This window comes from Panulirus ornatus, chromosome 33, assembly GCF_036320965.1.
Source record: "Panulirus ornatus isolate Po-2019 chromosome 33, ASM3632096v1, whole genome shotgun sequence".
In the NCBI taxonomy this organism is placed as follows: domain Eukaryota; kingdom Metazoa; phylum Arthropoda; class Malacostraca; order Decapoda; family Palinuridae; genus Panulirus; species Panulirus ornatus.
In genome coordinates this window covers 16583955-16589388 of record NC_092256.1, presented here as the reverse complement: position 1 = coordinate 16589388, position 5434 = coordinate 16583955, and the positions used below count along the sequence as shown (strand labels likewise).

At 45.8% G+C, this 5434-nt stretch overlaps 1 non-coding gene across 1 annotated transcript; it reads right to left on the bottom strand.

The window, feature by feature from the left end:
• Window positions 1-3924: 3924 nt before the first annotated feature.
• TRNAT-CGU (transfer RNA threonine (anticodon CGU)) lies at window positions 3925-3997 on the bottom strand. Its single transcript has one exon. It is a non-coding gene; the product is annotated as a tRNA-Thr (tRNA).
• Between the last annotated feature and the right edge of the window lie 1437 nt (window positions 3998-5434).

Below are 5434 nucleotides of genomic sequence, written 5' to 3'. Positions count from 1 at the left end.
ATTCACAACAGGTACTTAAAAGGGGTCCCTTCCCGTGGCGTCAACATGACCGACGTGGGTCTCTCTCTCTCTCTCTCTCTCTCTCTCTCTCTCTCTCTCTCTCTCTCTCTCTCTCTCTTTTTTTTTCTTAGTAACAGGCCAACATCACTGATGGTCTCTTCCCCCATGACGCCAGAAGGAATATGATTTCATCCCCTGGATCTTCGGACCATGAACAGACTTACGGTATACGAAAAGGTCGTCCTCTCGTGTGTCTTTGTACCTAGAACACCTACAATACCGTGTTTCCCCATAACCTCACGCAATCTACGATAAGTTTTTACAAAAATCTGATAGTCTTCCTACTCCTGTTCTCTTCCACTATTATGATCAGCCAGCAAATCTGTTTCTGTTCGGATTCTGTTTGTACTCAGCTGTAAAACAAAGACGTCTCTCTGATTACAAGTCCTGTCTAGTGTTGCCATGAAATCCCGGTATTAGTGTTGAAATGAGAGACGAAAAGAATTTACGAAACACTTTGTGAGCAGAGTCAAAGCGTACAAGACCTACCAATACGAGACAGACAGATGAACCATGCTGACTGGGTCGAATCGATCATCTCCTCAGTTCAACGGTTTAATCAAATGAGATTCTTTATTTTCTTTTGCCCCTCCCTCACTATTTTACCAAATCTAGCAGAGTCTCCTTTCAAAGTCTGTGCGCGACGCAGAGACACCTTCATGACACACACACACACACACATACACATACACACACACACACACACACACACACACACACACACACACTTCAGATTGTCTGCGATATTACGATCCATCACGCCACTCCAGCACGATATCCAGCCTCGCCCACACCGTCAGCCACACGTCGAACTCCTCATGTGTGTGTGTGTGTGTGTGTGTGTGTGTGTGTGTGTGTGTGTGTGTGTGTGTGTGTGTGTGTGTGTCATTCGGGAGATCGATGTCTGCCAAAGTCACTGATGTAACCAGACGATCTGTCTCTTCGAACTCATAAAAAAAAAAAACCCTCTCTAGCTGCTAGTGTAGTAGACGCCCTTTCTGCTGTCCTTGTGAGTGTAGGCGTTCTCTCTCTCTGCAGGGACTATAGGTGGGAGGAACAAAGAGAAAAAGTGACGAGGAGAGATTAATCTCGCTGAGATCGAGGAGTCCATCGGGAGCTTAAAAACCCAGCTTGCTTGTGCGCGCGTTTCCTCTTTGGCCAAATGGACGTTTGGTGCCGGAGCACGAGACACCCGAGGCTGTCGAATGGCTGAGAGATACATATCGCACTGAGGCGAATGCTCTGCTGGAGGCCAGAAGGCTGGGGGTAATACAAGTGAGAGAGAAAGACTGAGGAGGATTAGTTAAGGAAAACCATGTGTGTGACACCACTGTCGGTGTAAATTCCATCACTGAACCTGTCTTCATAAAGACAAAGGAAGCAAATCTTTGTTTTTTTTTTTTCTTTGGGTGATGCAGTTAATTACTTTTGGCTCAGTATTTATATTCAATTTCAGTGGCTCTACACTATGTACTCTGATTTCATGGGAGCATTTTCATCCTCAACACATAATCCTTTACCTGTTCCACGTCTTAAGACATATTCTGGTGCATATGATTGTGTGATGGACCCTGGAGGAAGCGACCATTAGAACATTCATCTCTGGACGCACAACACAGATTCAGTCATTCCCTCGCCTCTGGACCACACGTCGAAGGAAGGCATTCCGTACAATGCTCACAGATGAGAACCTAGAGAAGCACAGACCAGCATCTAGACGAGCGCAGAAGGCCTTTGCTCAGACCATTACAGGCCAGTGCCACGTACAGACGAGCAAGGGGCACAGACCATCGCCTAGACCAACTGAGACTAGTACCTTGCACAGACAAGCGCCTAGTACAGACATTCGTCTAGACCAACACAGGCCAGCAACAGAGAATCTTTTTTAACTCGCCTCCTTTGATCGTGTGCTCCCGCCGCATCATTGTGCAGATGAAATCAACTCACATCGACAGATCTCCAACCAAACACGTGCAGACAGGGAAGTTAAGTCGGTGAGGTGTAATTTGCATATCGCGAGGACTTACAAACATGCTCGTGTGTGAAGACGAGAAACTGTTAGAACATATGAATAATTAGGAAGAGGTGGTCACTGTATCAGACACATGTGTTGATGGTGCAAGGCATATCTCCTAAACATACCTTATCCATGCTCACTCACGTACCTATTCAATCTATATTCAAAGCTTCTCATAAGTGTATTTGCGCTTACGATATGTTATGGTGATCTGTTTCCATTCAACGACATGGGAATACATGGGAAAGCCAGACGACAGAAGATTGGATGGTCTATGACGAAGATATTTACAAGAGGACGGTACGTGGGAAATCCAGATAACAGAAGACCCGATGGTCTATGACGAAGCTGCCTGCTACAGGACAGTGTGTGGGAGTACATGGGAAAGACAGACAACGGAAGACCTGAAGGTCTATATAGGAAAGAATACCTGCTCGAGGACGATATAGAGGAGAGCCAGAAGGCAGCTGACCCGATGACCAATGACGAGGTTATCAGCTGAAGAGTAACACATGGGAGTACATGGGATAGCCAGACAGCTGAAGACCCATTTGTCTAACACACTATCATCCCTCGAAGGACAGTGGATGAGAAGGCCAGATGACAACAGAATTGATCATTTATTAGAGATAATCGACTAAAATGAACGTAATATTAACCTAAATCTCCCAGTATTAATCTAATTTCCTAAATCTGTGGAGAAACAAAAGTAAAATGGTTGAATTCTCGCTGCTCTGAAGGCTTTAGTTTTCCTCCCACCACATACCAGGACCTGCCTCCTCCATCATCTTCCCCGATGATTACAGCCTCTTACAGGAGCTCTCTCTCTCTCTCTCTCTCTCTCTCTCTCTCTCTCTCTCTCTCTCTCTCTCTCCAAGGCTGCATCCACGCACACACACGCACACACACACACACACACACACACACACAGCATGAACACTGCTTAACGTAATACGTTGCTGAATCATTTTGACGTTATGATTAGCATTATTACCTCAAATATCCGAACGACCGCGTCGATTTGGTGAGTTCTGGAAATAGTAATACTGAAAAGAGATTCTGACGTTAGAAATACCAGAAACATCCGGAAATGACGACGGGTTTAAACGGTTTTCTGTTTATTATTAAAAGAAATATGTAAATGTTCATAAACAGATGCTTTTCTTTCACGAAGCGAAGTGGTTTATGTCACAATGCTTGTGTGAATAGTTTAATGTATCTTAATTTGAGTCAGTTTCAGCATTCTTTGTCATGAAAAACGATAATGGCTGGATAACATTGGAAGCAATTCTTGTATATTTCTAGAGTTTATATATATATATATATATATATATATATATATATATATATATATATATATATATATATATATATATATATATATATATACTTAAAACACCAGAATAGATTTCACTGGGGGAAAAATGTTGATTTCTTGAAACATGCTGCTTAGTAAACGTGTACAGTGTGTGTGTGTGTGTGTGTGTGTGTGTGTGTGTGTGTGTGTGTGTGTGTGTGTGTGTGTGTGTGTGTGGAGTGGGTGCCAGCAACGCACGCATCTGCGACGCAACAACAAAAGACAGCAAGCTAGGCCGGGGGGGGAGGAGGAGGAGGAGGAGGAGGAGGAGGAGGAGGAGGAGGAGGAGGAGGAGGAGGAGGAGGAGGAGGAGGAGAAGGAGGAGGAGGAGGAGGAGGAGGAGGAGAAGGAGGAGGAGGGGAGGGGACTTAACAGCCAACCGCAGTGCTAATTCACGTCACCTTACTTGACCAGCCGTACCTACATCCTGGTGTGTGGGGGGGTAGTACGTCCATGATCTGTAGTTGCCTGCCACATGCTACTTAAAACATGCCCCCTGTGAGATTCGAACTCACGACCCCTGGTTTACGAGACCAGTGCTCTCACCACTGAGCCAAGGAGGCCGTGTGAGCGTGAGTGTGTGTGTGTGTGTGTGTGTGTGTGTGTGTGTGTGTGTGTGTGTACACAATGGAAGGAAGACACAGTACATATACACAAGGTTAAGAATCGGGGGCAACGCGAGTGTAAAACCCTCTCCTCCTAACACACACACACACACACACACAGTAGCCACATTCGTTCACCACACCCACACGTAACCAGACTAAATAAATTTGAAAAAGGTCTGACACATAAGAATATAAACGCTAAACAACTTTACTATAGTGGCGCTAAAACCCAACCAACATAACCTCAGACGGAAGCAAGATATAACACACACGAGAGAGGTGCGGAACCCTGTGCAACACGCTAACATCAAGGGATATGATAACAGATCATATCAACAAGGGATCCACCTAAGCGACCCAGACCCGTCTATACAGATTCTGACACCTTTCAGAAGACCAGACACTACACCCGCCTAAGACCAGACACTACACCCGCCTAAGACCATGATAACACCTCCCCTAACCTACTCACGTATACCACTGTTCTTCGCCTCCCGACTCACGCATGCTGAAGTCACGAAGGATGCAAAATAAGGCCCTACGATTCGTCGCAAATGAAAGAATACCCGTCGCTGAAAACACCATAAAACAGCGCGAACGATCCAAGATGAATTAAACCAGTCGGTTCATACGTGAGCGAAGCAGACCAGAAAGTATGGCAGAGACTTGAAGACAACGATGGTACGAACCACAGACAAATCCGAGATCTGGACAACGTAAAAGTACAAACACGGAACATCCTTTGGTTTCCTGGAAGCCTCAAAGCACTCAGGGGAGGGACCTTCCCTCATCCCCCCCATCCATCCATCGAACTACACAATGAACGATGTTTAGTTTAGCTTAGCGAGTCTCTTTTCATAAAAACCCACGAAAAAGATACAATATAAACACAAACACACAACCCTCCCCCCCTCCCCTACCCCTACAGTCTGCCGGGTGGTGGTGGGTGGTGGGGATATACGTACATAAATAAGACGCCGAAAACCCCGCTTCCAGAAAATCTCACCACAGGTGTCAAAAGACTTATACGTGAACGCATTTTAATCATCTCGTCCACTTCAAACAATCCTTTGCCACACCCCATCGCCTCTTTCTCTCTCCTCTAACCTCCATGAGAGCGAAGAGAGAGAGAGAGAGAGAGAGAGAGAGAGAGAGAGAGAGAGAGAGAGAGAGAGAGAGAGAGAGAGAGAGAGAGAGAGAAGGTGGGTGAGAGGTAAGACCAACCTCAAATAGCTCTAATGGCATTTCAAAAGAGCGCGGTAGATCAACTGAACGTTCACCAGGGTTGGAAAATCAAATGGTTTCCCTCCCCTCCTACCTCACCTCACCTCACCCCTCACGTGACTGTCGACAGAGGTGTGTAGACTCAACCCTGCCCACTTGAGGGTAAGC